The sequence below is a fragment of the Erinaceus europaeus genome, chromosome 20, assembly GCF_950295315.1.
Source record: "Erinaceus europaeus chromosome 20, mEriEur2.1, whole genome shotgun sequence".
Lineage (NCBI taxonomy): Eukaryota > Metazoa > Chordata > Mammalia > Eulipotyphla > Erinaceidae > Erinaceus > Erinaceus europaeus.
The window spans coordinates 923003-943074 of record NC_080181.1 but is presented as its reverse complement, the minus strand read 5'-3'; the positions used below and the strand labels follow the sequence as shown (position 1 = coordinate 943074).

Genomic DNA, 20072 nt, shown 5'->3' with positions numbered 1-20072 from the left:
TCTACCACTACACCTCTACAACTACCACCACCACTACCTCTACCACTACCACTACCACAACTACCACCACTACCACCACTACCCCTACCACTACCTCTACAACTACCACCACCACCACCACTACCTCTACAACTACAACTACCACCACCACCACCTCTACCACTACCTCTACCACTACCCTTACCACTACCCCTACCACTACCTCTACAACTACCACCACCACACACCACTACCTCTACCACTACAACTACCACCACCACCACCACCTCTACCACTACCTCTACAACTACCACCACCACTGCCTCTACCACCACCACTACCTCTACCACTATCACTACCTCTACAACTACCATTAGCTCTACCACTATCACTACCACTACCTCTACCACTACCACTACGTCTACCACTACCACTACCTCTACCACTACCTCTACCACTACAACTACCACCACCACCACTACCCCTACCAATACTTCTACCACTATCACTACCTCTACAACTACCATTAGCTCTACCACTATCACTACCACTACCTCTACCACTACCTCTACCACTACCACTACCTCTACCACTACCACTACCTCTACCACTACCACACCACTACAACTACCACCACCACCACCACTACCCCTACCACTACGTCTACCACTACCACTACCTCTACCACTACCACTACCTCTACCACTACCACTACAACTACCACCACCACCACCACCACCACCACCCCTACCACTACCTCTACCACTATCACTACCTCTACAACTACCATTAGCTCTACCACTATCACTGCCACTACCTCTACCACTACCACTACAACTACCACCACCACCTCTACCACTACCACTACAACTACCACCACCACCTCTACCACTACAACTACCACCACCACCACCACCTACCTCTACCACTACCTCTACCACTACCACCACTACCACCTCTACCACTACCTCTACCACTACCACCACTACCTCTACCACTACTTCTACCACTACCTCTACAACTACCACCACCACCACCACTACCTCTACCACTATCACTACCTCTACAACTACCATTAGCTCTACCACTATCACTACCTCTACCACTACCTCTACCACTACCACTACAACTACCACCACCACCACCTCTACCACTACCACTACCACTACCACTACCACCACCACCACCTCTACCACTACCACCACCACCACCACCACCTCTACCACCACCACCACCACCACTACCTCTACCACTACCTCTACTACTACCACTACGTCTACCACTACCTCTACCACTACCACTACCACTACCACTACAACCACCACCACCACCACCACCACCACCACCTCTACCACTACCACTACAACTACCACCACCACCACCACTACCTCTACCACTACCTCTACCACTATCATTACCTCTACAACTACCATTACCTTTACCACTACCTCTACCACTACCACTACCACTACGTCTACCACTACCACTACCACTACACTACCACTACACTACCACTACCACTACCACTACCACTACGTCTACCACTACCACTACCACTACACTACCACTACACTACCACTACCACTACCACTACCACTACCACTATTTCAGCACCAGAAAGTAAACAACTCAAGAACTTGTGCCACCAAGAAGCTTCAGGGGCCACACCTTTTCTTCTATTTCTTTTTTCTTGAGAGAGAAGGATATATGTGTATGTGTGTGTGTGTGTGTGTGTGTGTGTGTTCCCCTCCTCTCATGTGGTACTGGAGGTGGAATCCAGAGACTCTTGAGTGGCAATGCATGTGTTCTGCCTACTGAGTTATCTCCCAGGGCCAAAGTCTCTTCTAAGAACCTCTGAACAGCTTGGGTTCCATGCCAGCTCCCACTACAGTGACTGAAGCTTTGGTGCTGTGGTAACTTTCCCTCTTGCTTTGTCTCCTTCTCTATGAAAAGTCAGCCCAAAGTGGTGAAAGCCCAGCAATGATAAAGATAAAAATGGGAGTGGAGGTTCAACATGAACTAGGATGGAATGACAAAGATGATGTTAAATATAGCTGCATGTTCCTTTCTCCAGACTTTAGGCTTGATCAGTCAGTGAGCAGAACACAGTCAAAAACTGCTATTCTAAGCTGTCTTAATAAAGTCTGCCATGACTGTCTAAAAGTTATAATCTATGAGAAGTGTGTAGTTTGGAACCTGCATCCATAGTATAAGCCTTGACCCATGACTTGGACCCACCCAGGCCATAGGCACAGCAGCTGGCTCACCTGGCAGCATCTGAGATGAGAGGCCCAGAGAACTCTGGCACTGGGTTTGCGAGCTTGAATTCCATGTACTCAATTTTCAGAAACAATGGACTTTGGTAGGTTGGAAAATGTTTGAACTACTAATTTAAAAAGCATATACATTTTATGACATATTTCTATTTAGAAAAAAAAAACAATTTCCCAAAACACAGAACAAAGCAATTTTTGTATCAAGGCTTTGGGCAAAGGCCATTTCCATCTAACTCAGAGCAAACTAATATTTAAAACTTTCTCCAAATGCCCTCCAAGCAAACTCATTGCTGTGAGAATTCCCCTATGCCTGGACTCACAGCACTGAATCACCTGTGATCATGAACAGTGACAGCAAAGGCGCGTGAGAGTCAAACTGTCTCTCACATCAGCAAATGCCTGTTCTACCTCCTCTCACTGCTGGGTTTCAACAGGTCCCCCGCTAGTAAAGGGGATGGGGAGAATGGTGTGGGTGTGGTAGGGAGGCTTCCACACAGGTGATGTTTCAGGAGAACCTGAGTGTATATTTCTGATTATTTTAGTAAATCCAAATTTATCAGTCACAAACTACATTTATTTCTTTACAAAATTTATAACTTGGAGGGGCATCTTTAAGTGAAAAGATTTTACCATAATTAAAATAAAGCCCACACATCTGAAAACTATGGATTCTGTGACATAGGCCACATAAGCTAAATAAAGTAGAAACTGTGGATTTTTAAAAAGTCCTTTAACTTTGCAAGTGAAACATCAGCAAGAATTCATAATCACTAAAGGCATTGGTCTTCTATTTAATGAAATCCTGGCTCCTTCACCTTTAGTAACCATTTACAATGAACACATCTGTTAAATCAGATTAAGTCACATTTGAACCACAGGCTATTAATTTTTTAATTAGCCTGTTTTTACAAGTCATTTTTTATTTTTTATTTGTGATTAGTAGTGGCTTACATGACTGTATGATTATAAGATAAAATTCCACACCATACCCACCAGCAAAGTTCTGTGTTCCTAGCCCCCAGATAATTAATTTTTAAAAAGTATTACATGGACGTTTAGCAGTACAGGTACACCTCTTAGAGGATCTCACACATGATTGCAACTGCTTGTCCTGGGTGCCAAGAGAAATGCATCTCAAGATACAGCAGTCAGAAATGGTCACAGCACTTGAGACAGCACAGGAAGCCTTTTCCATAATGCACATATACATGAGTACACCTTGCAAACAGAGCGAGGCTTTCTGAGGCTAGAGATGCTGAGAAGCAGGAGCAAGGGCCAGAGGGCCCTCTGGAGAGTGAGGTTAGCAATCTCCACTGGAAAGCAGGCGCAAAGCCAACAAAGAGTTAAACACCTAGGCGAGCTCAGTAATGAATGGGTAGTAAGTTTGGCCAAGGAATATCAAGTAGATATGAGGGTTGGAGCAACTGCTGAAGGGATGACCTCCTGGAATCTCATTTGCATGGCAATGAGATATCACAAAGGCATTAAGTCTGAAACTGAAATGCTGTTTCTAATCCATGCTTTATTTTGTTGTTACATTAAGCAAACCACTTCTTAAAGTAAAGCAGAAATGACTATAGCAATGTGAGGCTGGGGGGTGGGGAGGAAGGGAATGCATAACTAAGATTGGAAAAAGCTGCAGCAGAGCTAGAGGGCCATTCTATGAGCAACACTGGCTGGGAGGAGCAATCGACACTTCACTTCCAAGGGTATTTCCTAAGTGAGATGAGGTAAATAAGTTGCTGACGTTTGTCAACTGATCCATGTTTTCTGATCCAAGAATAATGCATGTGCACCCACAGCAGACAAAATAGTATGTCAACAAGATGAGCCAAACTCTCTCCAAGTAGATCTGTTACAGCCTCGGGCTGTCGACAGTAATGATGCAAAACCTTCCAGCTCACTTTGGGGTTTGCTGTTTTGTCTTATTTTGTTTTCAGGAGTGGTGCTTGTGGTATTATCATTAGTTACTAAGGGAGATGGGTTCTTCCCTCTATCGTAGGGGAATACAACTTCTTTTAAATGCACTGGATTAAATAATACAGACAAGGCTGTGGTTGAACAAGGAAAACAAGGATGGATAGATGTTAAGTCAGCTTTTTATGTTCTAGCAACTACAAACTGAAAGGGCATTCAACAAAATCTTGAATACTCTAGCTCCAGTCATATAAAAAATAAAGAAAAATTCTTCCAGGGTCCATGTGCCACAAGTCAATTTCCCACCTGGAGCTTTAGGCACCCAAGTCTAAACCCAGCCCCAGTAAATGAGAACAAAACAAAACAAAGAACCCTCTGCAGTCTGAGCAGGAGGTCTGACCATTGTGGCTGTCTCACAGCTGTCCAGGCCAAGTAACATCCAGAGGGTGGCCCACACCTCTCACACAAGCCAGCACAATGGACCTGAGCCTCCGGCGGCTCATTAATAAATTCCTGGCCCCTCTTTCCAAAGTCAAAAAAATAACTTTCTTACCTTAGTGATCCTGCCACAGCCTCAAGCTATTCACCAAGCCCTATGAATCTACTTTGGGCACTAAAATTAATATTTCAGGAAGTCTTTTTCCAAGAAGCAGTGAGCCTTTTAGTAATGACCTTGGAGCAGATAATAGAAAAGGCAAGAAAAACAGGGTCCAAAGCCAGAGGGTAATTGTGATTCAAAGACTCTTTTATGCAAATGAGACACCTAATCAAGCTAATGCAATTTTCTGCATTTTATCTTCCATCTTTTTATTTACATTCAGCTGAGAACAGAAAATCAGAAAATAGCAGACTTCTGCTTCCTGGTTCTGCCCATTCAGCCTGAGAGCATGGAGAAGTGGAGAGAGCGCATCAGTCTGGGGACAGAGTCTGTCTGTCGGGAAGTCACCAGACCCAGCCCATAGCACCCCGGGATCTGGAAGCCAGCCCAGAGGGTGGCGCAGTAGCTTGGGCATTGGTTAGCATTTCCACTCCTCCCTTGTGTTAGCAGACTCACCAGGAAGTGAAAGCTATTTCCAAGATGAGCATCTTCCTGCTGCCAATATTCCTGGCCCCTCTATCTGCTTCCTGGTGCCTTAAGCAAACTGGAGGTTAGGAAGACAGACCAGGCTGGAAGTCAGGCCAGGCCAGGCTGGGCACCAGGGTCTGGAGAAGTGGACATTTCTTGGGCCACTGTAGGGGCCTATCACTTGAACACAACTCCCAAGAGGAGTCACCTGTCAGGGCTCATCAGTAACGGAGCATGGCAACAGACCCAGAGCCCAAGCAGTTAGACAAGCAGTGAGAACCCCAGGACCCTGAGCTGGCCCCATGGAGCCCTTCGCCTGGGGGCAGTCACTCATGGGTCTCCATCACCCCCACACAAAGCATCTGCCTGATTAGGTAAGGGAGAGAAGAGCCGTGACACAGGCACGCTTCCTGCCAGCACAGCTGTTACTAACATACACAGGGCGCGCAGAAATGTTCACGCGGCAGGTAAAGAACTAAACAAATGTGAGTCTATCTTATTGTCAAAGACACCTTCTCTGCACCTGCCATCACTTCAGCGTCTGAAGAGCAGCAGGATGTCTGGGAAGGTCTGCTTTGCAGGATTTCTATCCTCACTCTTCTTTCCTCAAGCTCCCCATGATCACAGTACATGTGGTCTGCCAGACAGCCCTTGGGATGAACTTAGGTGGAGTGCTTGTCTTCTCCTCATTATTATTAGCAATGCTGGCTACAGCGAGGCTCTGCTACCAAAAGTTGGTAAAAGGCCGTTAGACCTGTGGGTGTGGGTGCCTCTTCAGCTGCTGGGCAAAGGGGGATGAAGTCTCCATAACTCAGTGTTTCCCCAACCTGCACCCCCCGGCCCAGTGCCTAAACATGTAAGTCCCGGGCAACATACAAAGCTAGAGCACAAGTACGTCAGTGTCTTCCCACCAACTGCCATCTTGGTTTCCTCTCTGAAAATTCCAGAAAGTTCCTTAGGACCCAGTAGGATCAGGACCCATTTATATCAGAGCTTTCAAAAAGAGAACATAACAACTTTGAAGTCTAATTCAAAGTACTAGTTCACATTTAACCAGATTATGGGAAATACCACAGAATGACATGAATGAAAAGTATTCAACCATCCCTGAAATCTAAGAGAAGCTCATGGTCACTTTGGCCCCACCACTAAGCCCTGAAAGTGAGAGCTCCTGCAGATGTCTGGGGATATGAGAGGATGCACTGTTCACAGAGGTCTGGGTTCAAGTCCCAGTCCTACTCAGGAAGGACAGAGCTCCTGGCTCCATTCCCTCCCCATCCTTTTCTCTAAGAAGTGAAAGTGGACTCCTAGCACTCAACCAAGGAGGTTCAGAAGTACACCTGCTAAGTGTCTGATGCAGTAGCCATCTTCTCCCGACCCAGTCTCTTCTGCCTATAACTCAACATCTCAGATCACAAAGGTGCTCTGAAGTCACTCTCACACGTGCCAATCATTCCCTCCTCCACATCCATGTCCCCACTCACATACCTACCCACCCACATGTCAGAGCAGAGAGCCACAGAGCCTCCAGCTCAAGGCCAGCAATACCCACAAGTACAAGAACTGGGCAGCAGGAGATGCAGTTCCAGTGGTCCTGGACTTGAATCCTAGGAGGTTCCAAGGCAATTTCACCTTCCCTAGATACTGGAATCCATTCAGTTCTCATCAGGGAAACTGCTACTGCTCCGGCCAAGAAATGAAAGCCCCCAGGAAGGAAACAAAGGCGAAGGTACCCAGCAAGAGAGTCCCAAGAAAAAAAGTGTGCTTGCAGCCCCATGAGAGGGGATATCATCTCATCACTGCACTCGGCCCAAGAGCTCCACAATACGCAGAAGCCGGCTTGAAGCAAAGGATCAAAATGTCCTTTCATGCAAGGAACTGTGAAGGAGTTATCTGCCTTTTAATTACTCTCAATTACTTCCCCACTATTTGTAAGGATTGTCTTTATTTTTGCATAACAGAATCTTGCTCTAATCAATATATGCAGCATATCCCAGCTGATTAGTGTAATGTGTGCCTCCCTGGGAGCTGGGGCAGTGCCAGCCTTACCAGCACACAATTAAATGTGTGGTGAGGCCTGCTGGGAGCTGCTGAGGAAGTGGGCTCCACAGTTCTTCCCTAGCTCGTGGGCCCGGTTCATCTGCTTCTACACAAGAACAAAGTGGCCGGGGAAGATCAGCTGAGTCCACAGTCACACACTCCTAAGGCCTTGCCAAGGTTTAACTCACTGTCTTCAGTCAGTCCCCCAGAAATAAGCTCTCCCTGTCCCTGCCGTGTGTGCACCACTGGACAGGCTCTAAGGGCAAAGAAGACCCAGGACAACTCTGCATTCAGTGTACCTTCAGGTCAATTTTCAATAAACACAAATCATCTAATAAGAAATTAAGAGCATTACACATCTCTCATGCTCCCATGGATCTGGTGTTAATGAGATTGTGTTAAGCTCACAGAAGACAAAGTGTCTAAAAGACAGGCACAGACATGGCCTTTTTCAATTTCCATTCACTCTAGATATTTATTGGGCACTTCTTGTAATATGACATTCCTCAGACACACACCTTTTCGTGGGCTGATTTTACCAGACTGCCCCCTAAAAGAATGCTTTAGTGCAGAATAATTGAAAAAAAAAATCATGACACTGGGATGCTTATAAGACTGGTATCTTAGTCTGTTACTAACTGCCAGAAACTCCAAACATGCATTTCTACAAACAATGGTTTGACTATACACAGATGGCACATATGCATCCTGGGCCCCTGGGCTCCAAAAAGCAGCAAATGGGGACCCTCTGGAATGCCCCTCCCTGTGATCTGCAGAATCACAATTAGTTGCAGCATAGGTGCTATGACATGATTTAATTTGTTATTAATTAGAAAAGCTCCCTGCACCTTTGTAGGGACATTATTTTGACATGCAGATTCTGAAGTTTCTGATGAGTTAGGAGACCCAAGTCTTGACTTGAGCTCCTTCCTCCAAGTGTGCTTCTGTCCTGGACTGTGAACAAACACCCTTGTGAACATGAGCCCATACATAGGTGTGTGACCTTCAGTCAAAACGCCTCCCAAGTCCATGTCCTCTTGGTGTCTCCACACTGGGGGACACACCTTTCTGTCCCCTACTCCTTTTGCCTCTTCTGATGCTTTTTGTGAAAAGCAACACTGAGAGAGGGGCAAACTCAAACTATTTCCAAGTACTCAAGGTAAATGCCTCTCCCATATGCAGACACTCTTTGAGAAATGAGACACACATTTAAACTTAAAAAAAAAAAAAGAGATATTAAGAAGCAACAAAATATGCTTTACTTTATAAAAGGACTTGCCACAGAATCTGCTTACATGGACATAGAATTTCCATAATACATTTAAAATCTGATTTGTGTGGGAAAATCTGATTTATACTCACATTTAAAAATACATCAATTGTATAAGAGCAATCTAGGCTTATTCACTCTGATTACTGTAATAACCACTAATGAGCTGTATGAAAATGGTAAATCTTATAAAATACCTGTATCTCTTTTTCTCTTTGGAGAGGAAGTACACTGTGTGATTAGCCCTACTTTTCAAAAGAAGTAAGCACATACATTGGATAAACCATGGATACTGCCAAATACAACTGGGGAATAAAGTGACTAAGGCAAACACTTGTACCTACAAACTCTACACTTAGTAAAGTAAAAGTAAAAGAACGTTATCTGATTATTGATTGTTCAGGAAAATTTGGGAGTTTTGATGGGCAATTAATAGGTTTCCATTTCCTGTCCCCCAGACTACCCCGTCAGTTGCTGTGACGCCATCACTGAAGCTGGTCTCCTGAATATAAATGGCAGGTATTACTGACCCATTGTGAATGCAGGGCTTCCCTAGTGTCATCTTCCCTCAACATGACTGCCTGCTGTCTTTCTGACTTGAGTCACTTGATCTTCCCGTGGATGGGGCATCCAGATGCATGGGCAAGGCTGAGAAGCCACCTCCTGAAGTTGCCAGGCACTGTGAGTCCAGTGTGCTCCCTGATCTCAGAGGAAGGGACAGGAGCACTCCACATGCCACTGCGAAGGACACAGACTGTGGGGCCAAACGGAGCACCAGAAAGATCAACTGTACACTCATAAACCCCACCTGTAAATCCTGTGAGGGACTGGCTAGAGCTGTAAGGGATGGAATACCAGACTGTGCTGATGGTTCCTCATTAGGGAAAATAGCTATGAAGATGAGGAGTGAAGAAACACAGAATAAGCTGTTCTTGAGTGGGGGAGATAGCATAATGGTTATGCAAACAGACTCCCATGCCTGAGGTTCAATCCCCTGTACCACATAAGCCAGAGCTAAGCTGTGCTCTGGTAAAACAAAACAAAACATAACAAAAATGTTCTTGGGAGCCAGGCAATAGCGGGTTAAGCGCACATGGTGTGAAGCGCAAGGACAGGCATAAGGATCCTGGTTCAAGTCCCTAGCTCCCCCACCTGTAGGGGGGTTGCTTCACAAGCGGTGAAGCAGGTCTGCAGGTGTCTGTCTATCTTTCTCTCCCTCTTTCTGTCTTCCCCTCCTCTCTCGAACTCTCTCTGTCCTACCCAGCAACAATGACAGCAATAACAATAACAACAACAACAACAAGGGCAACAAAAGGGAAAAAATGGCCTCAGTGGATTCGTAGTGCAGGCACCAAGCCCCAGCATTAACCCTGGAGGCAATATATATATATATATATATATATATATATATATATATAAACATTTTTAAAAAATGATCTTGTCAACAGGCAGTGGCAAACCTTGCCTGGCTTGGTGGAAGGTGCTTCTTTCCTTACTACTCAGCACTCCTGAATTATGTCTTTATTCACTAAATGTGGAACGTTCAAGGTTTTCTAATCATGAGTCCCAGATACATAGAAGATGTACTGTACAGCATGGATATCAAAACAATGACTAACAATGGAGTGGAAGTCACCAACCATAGAACTAAGGAGAACATGGAGAAGTACAGAGATGGTTGTAAGTTCTGCTTCAGAGAAGCACAGCAAGCTAGCAGTCATAAAGAATTTGACCCCAGAACTGACACTGGAGTTGCCAAAGCAACAACTTCACTCCCCAACCTCATTTTTCATGGGCCTGGAGATACAGCCCAGGCTAGGAAAAGTGATGTGCTCTCTCAGGCATGGCCTCGGTACAGAAACAGCATCAGACTCATCCATGGAAAAGAAAAAAAAAAAAAGACAGCAAAGTCCACTGAAGCCAAGCAGCACTAAGTGTGTGGCCAGAAAGTGGCCCAGCTGGTAGAGCACAGGACCTACATGCCTGAGGCTCCTGATTCCATCCCTGGAGCCACGTGCACCAGAGTAAAGTTCTGCCTCCCTCCCACCCCCCATGAAACTCATATAAAGTATGAAATAAAATGAATCCTAAAAAATGATCAACTTCCAACAGCTGTGATGAGCTTGCTTCCAACCTGGTTGTTTTTACTGGAGTCACACTGGTTTAGAAGGCTGTACATTTTAGGGGTACACTTTCAAGCTTCTTCCTGATATACGTTACCGTGCACTATCCACCACCAAAGTTAACAGTGTCCCTCCACCTAAGTCTCCTGGACCCCTTCCCAACTGCCCTTCCCCATCCATGGCTGATCTCAGCAATGCAGATGACACAGAAGGGCTCTGGCGGAGTGAAGCTCACCAGGCAAGGGCAGGAGACCCATCAACAAACCCAAACCTGTACACTACCTAGGCCATCCTGCAATGTCTACATACAGACGCCAGATTTCAACATTTCTTAACCACACACAATCCCGGGCATATTTTCTCATTTAACTGACATTCTAAAATGCCTTTCTCTTCCTATCAGATAGGTTCCTAATTCTCAAGAAAGACTGCCATACACTGGATTGGGATTCATGTGACTGAAGGAGTCACTACTGTCTTTTAATTTAGGAGAGGATTTGTACCCTCTTTCTGTCGCCTGGCAATGTTTAAGCAACCTGCACCTGGCCCATGTCCCTGGGCATTTTCTTCACAGGAGACTCCAGCCAGGCCAATCTGAGGGAGCTGGCTGGCGGGGTTCCATACCCATGCATCACACAACACAGCCTCAGCCAGACACTGCCTTCAACAAGTGCAGAGCAAAACAGAGAATCTCAAACCTATCTGCAAAACTGAATTCAGACGTTCAAAATATTATTCACGTACTCAGGCTTAAACAAATCAACAAAATGTCCTTTGTAATAGATGCTCTAGGTTTCAAAAAGAAAGACCATGCTACTCCTCTTCCTGAGAAACAGTCTCATTCTACCTTTAAAGAAAGAACACAAAACATTTATCTGACAAAAAAATGACATTTACACTGTCATTAGGCACATTTGTCACTAGGTTTAATCTGTATTATCTGGCACACGTTCAGATGTTTACAAGTGCTGAATAGTGTTCAGTTATACTTAGCAGCATTAATAATCTGGAGTTTAGGAGAGTCAGGCGGTAGCACAGTGGGTTAAGCACATGTGGCGCAAAGCTCAAGGACCGACATAAGGATCCTGGTTTGAGGCCCCAGCTCCCCACCTGCAGGGGAGTAACTTCACAGGCGGTGAAGCAGGTCTGCAGGTGTCTGTCTTTCTCTTCCCCCTCTCTGTCTTCCCCTCTTCTCTCCATGTCTCTCTGTCCTATCCAAAAATGATGACATCAATAACAACAACAATAACTACAACAACAATAAAACAACAAGGGCAACAAAAGGGGAGGAAAGCAAATTGAAAAAATTAAAAAATAATCTGGAGCTTATTTCAAAATGTGAAACATAAACGCTGCTCCAGAGTGCTTACTTTTTGACCGTCCACAGAATTGGAAGGGTTGTAATTTTCCTATTATTGGTAATTTAATTTAGTTGACATCTTGAAGTTACAATTAAACTTTCAGTTACCCTTCAACAAATAGGCTTATCTCTGACCTCTCAGAGAAGAAATAAAGAAGAACTGATAACAGATGTGCACCTGCTTCACAAAGTCCTAGCATCTACGGTCGTGCTGAACACCCAAGGGGGATGCCTGCCTTCTCATCCACGTTCTGGAAGAGTGTTTCTTGGCATACCATCTACTTGACTTTTTAATTTAATGTTGCAGAGCAATCAGCAGGCCTAGATGCTAAATTTCTAAAAGAGAGAACAGCTTTAGGCCCTATGTCTGCTAACACTGAGCTTCCTCACCAACCTTACCTAGAAGAAGACAGGATCAAGGACAAGCCATCATACAGCCTGCAGGACTGGCCCATTCTGACTTAGGCACTAGCAGGCCTGCTAAGCTAAAGGAGCCTCCCGCTCCTACACTCTTAGGAGCCATGACTCTTCCTTAGGTGAATACCTCTTGAGCCACAGCTGGGCTAAGCTCCCTGAGAACATGGTTCTCTTTACTATGCAATGCATCTCTTGTAATCTCTACAGGTAAAAAGAAAGGTGGCAGACAGCAATGGGTCACAATGAATTCACTCCCAAATTCAGAAATACATAAATGCAGGCTCCACATCAGGAGCCCAGAATGGCAGGAGAATAATTTCTGTCCAGGAAGATGATCTTGGGTCAGGCAGCGGTGCCACTGCAGAAAGAACTGAGGCAAAGCTGGAAGACACTGTGATAACATCCACATTAGTGGGCCCACTGCCACCCATGGGCAATTCAAGGCCTTGGGCATGTAGACAGCTGGGCCTGCACCTCCCAAGTGCCTCCTCCAGTCTGTCCAGTTCAACTAAAGGTACTGCAGCAGCAAAGCCCAACATCCACAGTGGGGTGTGCAGCAGGGGTCAGAGCAGGTCCTCCTGGCACTCGAGCTTCCTGAGGTGAAGCTCCCACTTCTGACTAGACACCTGCCTCAGTAGCATTGTGGCCCCATCTGGGCTTCCCTGAAACCCACTGAGGGTTTTAAAACTTGGGTCTATCATGAATTCCATGGATGGAAGAGGAGATGGAACTGAGCATCTTCTGGTATAAAAGTTTCTGTGGGCTCTAACGTGCCACTAAGGATGGGGTCTCCTGCTTGAGGACCACTATGTGGTCCTAGGGTAGTCTGAAAACTTCAGGGATTGCCATGAAAAAAAAACACCTCAAAAATTTGATAAACTAAAGCACAGATTATTTTCTTTTTAAAAGACTTTATTTATTTATTTATTTATTTATTTATTTATTTATTTATGAGAAAGGAAGAGAGAGAAAGAACCACCAGACATCACTCTGATATTATGTGCTGCTGGGGATCAAACTCAGGACCTCATGCTTGAGAGTCCAGTGCTTTGTCCATTGTGCCACCTCCTGGACCACACACATATTATTTATTAAAGGATGCCCCCCAAAGGGCAGTTTATTCATTTTATTTCATGATAGTTTCACAGAAGACAGAACCTGAGAGAGTAAGAAAAGCCACAGCACCACTCTGGCACAGGGATCAAGCCAGGCCACTTGGGGCATGCAGGGCCTGCACTCTGTCAGCTGAGTTATTTCTCCAGGTGCTGCACCGACACTTTTGTTTTTAATTGCACCAGGATTATCACTGAGGCTCAGTGTCAGCACTATGAATCTACTGCTCCCATTTCCCCTCCCTCTTTCTATTTTATTGTACAGAACAGAGAGAAATTGAGAGGGGAAGGGGAAATAGAGAGGGAGAGAAAGAGACACCTGCAGACCTGCTTCACCACTTGTGAAGCTTCCCCCCTGCAGGTGGGGGCTGGGGGCTGGAACCCAGGTCCTTGTACGTAGTGATGTGTGCACTTAACTGGGTGCGCCATCACTTAGCCCCCTACACCAGCACTTTTAAGGTACTTCTGACAGTTATCTAAAACACCCAGAATTGGAGACATGGCCCAGGGGCCATGGGGCGGGGGGCAGCTGTGTGATTTCTCACCAATGCCTATGCACACACCTTCCCCACACAGTGAAGCAGGCTCATGGATCCTCCTTGAAAGGGTGCACAGAGGGCAGTGGATACAAGTCTGAAAAAATTCTGTTGTCTCCCCAAAATAATGAATAACATTTCAGCAGCCTGTTTGGCTGGTCTCAGGAAGATGCTCTTTTGAAAGAAGCCGTGTCTTGTGCCCTCAGTAATAAGGGTTCATCATATTCACAATAGAAAAAGTCTGGAAACAACCAAAATGCCCTTTGACAGATGACTGGATAAAAAAGTTATGGGAGGGGGCTGGGTGGTAGCGCAGAGGGTTAAGTGCACATGACGCACAGCGCAGGCATAAGGATCCTGATTCAAGCCCCTGGCTCTCCACCTGCAGGGGGTTTGCTTCATAGGCAGTGAAGCAGGTCTACAGGTGTCTATCTTTCTCTCCTCTTCTCTGTCTTCCCCTCCGCTCTCCATTTCTCTCTGGCCTATCCAACAACGACATCAACAACAACAATAATAATCAAAACAATAAAACAACCAGGGCAACAAAAAAAAGTTAAGTGACATCTACTCAACAGAGTATTGTTCAGCAATAAAGGAAAGATGATATTGTGTACTTTGGGATGAAACAGATGGAACTGGAGAAGATGATGCTTAGTGGAGCCAGTCAGGAGGTGAAGGACAACTACAGAATGGTTTTACTCATATGCGGAATATAGACAACTGAATATATGAACATGAAAAAGAATGTCAACCTCTAAGGCTGTGGGAGACCTATAGTAGTTATCTAGGAAAATGGGTATGGGGACACAGACCTTCGGTGATGGAAGTGGTGAAAAGTAAAAAAAAAAAAATTTAAGTACTGAGGATTCAGTAATTCTATAATATTTTGCATATAATATTAAGACCTGACTCAAAATTTTATACAGGGTTGTGTACTTTGCACTCTTCCTACAAGTCTATTCTAGCTCATACTCACTCCTTTCCCTAGAGCTGTACACAACACTCTTGTTAGTGAATGAATATAGCCGTGTGTTGACTCCTAGTTTACACACAAGGGCACTCCTCCATCTCCCCCCAGCAGCAAGAGCACACTGCTGAAGTTTGATTTGCTTTTACAAAGGACAAATTTGAATTCTGCCCACAGCCTTCAAAAGGGAGCTAGGCTCAATAAATACTGGTGAAAAGAACTTTAAAATAAATGAATTTACAAAGTGGAAAGAAAGAAACAAAATAGAAGACTTTTTTTTTATGAAAGCAGAAATATAGGAAATGACTGGAAATTCCACATCAATCAATGGAATAAAAACAAAGGGATAGATGTGTAAGGTACAGAGCAAGAGTCGATGAAACACTTTCCTTTATTAAACAGGCCATGACCTACAGTCTAGCAAGAAAGATGAAAGAGTGAGACCTGGGGGGGGGGGGTCCTCCAGAGGTCCTGCACAGTGTCCTGCCCAGGCTGCACAGCAGAAAGCATGGTCTAAGGAAGGGCAATTCTGCAGCCTCCCTAGACAGCCCTTACTTACCCCATACTCACACAATTCTGAGCAGGGAAGGAAGCAGCCACAGGGAGAGTGTGACCACTAAGTGCTTATTTAAAACTAGTTTCTCTTTTCTCTATCATCATGTCAATAAATCCATACTCAAATGCCTATCTCTGGTATTTCATATAAAAAATATCACCAACTCAGCACCAGCCACATTTAAGACTCACAGAGATGCCAGTCCAACCCAGAAACACTGGAGCTGCCATTTGTCACTGGTCCTGGAACCCAGATCCTATTTTGGTGCGCCTGCCTCCTCAACTGCCAAGTCTGAGAAGTCCTCTGAGTCCAGAGAACAGGGCCAGAAGTAGAGTATCCAGTACCCAGTTGTGTGAACATGTTATCATATACAAGGACCAGGTTCAACCCCCCACCCCCAACCTCCAGACAGGAAGCTTCAAAAGCTGGTGTCTCTCTCCCTTTCTGCCTTCCCCTCCCTTCTCAATTTCTTTCTGTCCTAGATTATCTAATAAATAAAGAAAGAGAAAAATGGGAAAGTAACAGATAGCTGCTGGGAGCAGTGAATTCATTGTGCTGAAGTAGAGTTCTAGTGATAATTCAGATGGCAAAAGAAGGTGAAAAAAAGGAGGGTGGAAAGGAAGAAGCAGCAGAATCATAGTAGTCCACATAACCAAACCTGCCAGTCCTCCCCCTAATAGTGACTCTCAGGGTCTTCCAGGGGAAGTGCTCTGAGCCACAGTACTGGCTGTGTGATATGAGGGCATGGCATGTGGTGAAGGAGCTAAGCCAAAAGCCCTGGGAAGAAAGATGTGAATCAGCATAGCCCAAACCAAACATCACAAAGTGTTCAACAGTCACAGCAATACATACAGGAGGGCACATCTTCCTTTAACTCAGGGGTGGGGGACCTTTTTTTTGCCAAGGGCCAACTGATAATTACATATCTGCCAATCATGCAAAATTATCAACTTATAAATTAGCATTCAACGTTGCTATGAAAAGAAGCTCCAGTTGCCTTCATAGGATCAGACCAAATGACTCTGTGGACCAGAAGCTCCCCACCTCCGCTTTAACTGTTTAACACTAGCACATAGATGGGGTCTGGTGGGGACTGTTGGGGGATTCTTATCTGTAGGGAAGTACTGGCTGCAGACATGTCCTCCCCTCTGGACTGCAGGATCCATTTAAAAATTTTCCTCCAGCCCCGGTGCTTCTTACAATCATTTCATCAATAGCCTTTCCCCAGCAATGGAGGAAATCAATGGAATGAACTGGCCTACCCGATCCCATCCAAGCATCCCTCTCTGAAATCCAGGGAAGGTTCCACGGAAAAAAAAGCAGATGACCCAATAGTGTCCTCTCACTCCCCTTTAGGAGAAGATGCATCCACCTGCCAACTGTGCCCCACAGGGCACCAAATAGCCAGATACAACTCCACAGGCAGGTAAGGTCTATGTGCTGTACCTCTCTGGTCTGTGGACAAACAGAATAGCACAGCCCAGCAATGGGGGGCACCACAGGCCCAGCAGAAACCTGAGCACTCTCTCCTGCTGGAAACACCTGCTTCCTTCTATTACGCATGCATATGGGCCCTGCGGACCTATGAACAAAGCAAGGGAATTCACCCAGAGCCCAAGGCAGTGCCACATCCCACAGAGCCAGCAAAAGAGCACTATCTGGGCAAAGCAGGTGAGCATAGGTACTGCCTGCTCCTCTGGGGGATGATGTCAGTTCAGTTGTAATTGCTAGTGAACAACAGGCTGGGTTCTGACTGTCAGAACCCAGCAAATAAATGCAGTGTGGAACAGGGGGAGGGCCATCACTGGGCAGCAAACACTGGCAGTGGACTTGGCCCTGCAGCCAGCAGGTGGACAGGAGCCAGCCCAGCAGCTGAGCAGTCCTGACTCAGAGCCAGGCCTCTGTGTGGATCCCTCTGTGACCTAGACATGAAGGCATCATAGCTAGATGGCTCTGGAACTTTCTCTGCCCAGCTCACTGTGCATGCAAGCTGAGCAGCCTCCATGGAGAAGAGTCCCTCTCTAAGAGCAGCTCCTGCGCTTCTCAGACAGCTCCTCAGCATGCTGTGCTATAAGCCCTCCCCCAGCCACCCCGCTGGAAAAAAAAAAAAAAAGAGCACATCAAAGCGCCAAGTTATTATGCATTTTTGCTTTGTCTCTTGGCGCCCTGGTTTTCTTCGCTGTTCTTTATTCTCTCACTGCTCAACCGCTCCAATTTAGGAATAAGAACTAAAAAAAAAAAAAAAAAAAAAAAAAGGCAGGCACAGTCAGCTCTGTGCAATTTCCAGGATTCTGCAAAATCTCAGCCTCTCCGTTGCTCCCCTGCTGCTCTGCCCACTCTTCCTTGTCCCTAGTCAGAACAGCCCTGGGGAGAGCAGGAGTCTGCCAGGCCAGAAGAACAGGGGCTCCCAGCTGGACACTGCCTAGTGGTCTGGGTTCCCATTCCTGGATGGCAGTCGCCGCCTAGCCAGCACTGGGCCCAGCAGTGCCGCCGGTGGTCCCGCTGTCATTGTGGGCCGCCAGCATGACTGGGCGCCGGGCCGGCCACAAAGCCAGAACAGCCCTGGAAGACTGCATGCCCCTCCACCGCTGGAAAGCGGCGCGGGCCTCTGATGAAACCGCGGCGCAGGGAAGGCAGCGGTGCCGGTGGCCTGGAGGGTCTGGGCTCTTTTCTCTGTTCATGTGCATCCCAGCACTCCCAAGGACCCGCCAAAGGGATGGACCCCCTCTCCGCCCCGCCCGGTCTTGGGAGCCGGGCTGCCGCACATCTGACACTTCAGCAGGAGCTGGATCCAACTTGTAAGCAAACCGGGAGTCGGGCAGCGAGGGGCCAGGGCCGGGACGCTGCCAGCCCGCTTTGCGCCTCCAGCCCAGCTTCAGTAACTCGAGAGTGGAGACCACCTCCAGCCCCGGGGTGGGAGAAGGCCCTCCCTCCCGGGTCCAAGGCCACGTCGCCCGCCCGCGCCCAGACACTGGGGGCCTGGGAGGCCTCTCCCAGCACCTACCCCGCCCCGCACCCGGGAGGACCCTGTGCACACCTGTCCCCGCGTTCAGCACGCAGATGCCGCCGGGGGATGCCTTCACCCCCAGGCCCCCGGGCGCCCCCATCCTGGCCCGAGAGGGGCAGGCAGGGCGGACAATGAAAGTTGGTGTCTTGGCGCGGAGCGTGGTGGCAGCTGGGAGCCCGAGGCTCTGGCTCGCCATTGCGCGGCCCGGAGACCCCCAGCGGGTCAGACCCCGGTCCGCCCCACCTGCTCGCTGCGCCGGGAAGCGGCCCTGGCGCGGAGCCCGCCGCCGCCCGCATAGCTGGAGGCCTCGAGCCAGGGCGCCGATCCGAGCGAGGCCGGCAGCCCGCAGCGCCCGCCAGACGCGGCGGCTCCCGCAGCCCGGCCCGGTCCCCGGCCCCGGTGCCCCCATTTCTAGTGCCTGGCTCTGGTCCCCGGCTCCTGGTCCCTGTCCTCCCGCCCGCCATGGTCCCCGCTCCAGCCCCTGCCCCTGGCTCCTGGCCCTCCGCCCCCTCCCCCCGCCATGGTCCCCTGGTCCCCGGCCATAATCCCCTGGTCCCCCGGTCATGGTCCCTGGTCCCCGGCCATGGTGCCCTGGTCCCCAGGCCATAGCCCCCTGGAACCCAGCCCTCGCCCCCGCCAAAGTGCCGGCCCCCACCCCCGGCGAGACGGCCCCTCACCTCGCGGCTAGAGCCTCCGGCGGCCGAGGTCGGGGTCATCTGCTCACCCCCCCCCCAAAGCCCCCGAGCCCGGCGGGCAGGGAAGCCCAGTCCCGGAGGGCACCATCCACCTGCGGGTTGGGCTGGCGAGCCAGGAGCCCCTTCCCTGCCCTCCGCCCCAAACTTGCCCAACTCTCGCCGCGCTAGGACCACCAGCGGCAGGTGGCCTCTGTCCCTCGTTCGCGCCTCCGCCTCCGTCCTCAGGGTGCGGGAGAAAGTTGTCCTGCGGCTGCCGCTCCTCCCCGTCCGTCCCGCGCTCCGCGAGTCCGCGCTCCACCGCAGAGCTGAGGCCGGAGGCGGGAGGCAGGAGGCGGGAGGCGGGAGGCGGGAGGCGGGAGGCAGGAGCCGGCGGTCGGTCCCGAAGCAGATGCCGAAGCCGATGCGATGCCTACGCGCCTCCCGCCAGCCGCACAGCGCAGCCTGCCGGGAGCCCCCGCCCGCCTCCTCCTCTGCTGCCGCCTCCGCCGCGCAGCGGGCAGGGATCTCCGCGGGGGCGGGGCGGGCGTCCAGGACACGCGGCTGCCCAGCGCGGGGAACCAGGGCTGCACCCCCCACCGGGGCTGCGGGAGGCGGGCCCTTTACATGTGCGCTCCCCGAGAACCCCGGGCCCTGTGGGGGGCGGGGGGAGCGGGAAGGGAAGGGGCTTTCTCATCCTGGTCGCCCATACGCAGGAAACTCAGCCCCAAGAGCCAACTGCCCCTGGGAGAGCCGCCTGAGCGCCTGTCTCCTA

The 20072-nt window shown here is 48.5% G+C and overlaps 1 protein-coding gene across 4 annotated transcripts in view; it reads right to left on the bottom strand.

Moving 5' to 3' along the window:
- Positions 1 to 19424, bottom strand: part of FAT3 (FAT atypical cadherin 3) — a 362716-nt gene extending 343292 nt beyond the window's left edge. For all 4 annotated transcript variants that reach the window (XM_060179643.1, XM_060179646.1, XM_060179644.1 and 1 more), the window contains exon 1: positions 19304 to 19424. The gene's annotated coding sequence lies outside the window, so the exon portion shown is untranslated. The remainder of the gene's footprint in view (positions 1 to 19303) is intronic.
- Positions 19425 to 20072: the final 648 nt, after the last annotated feature.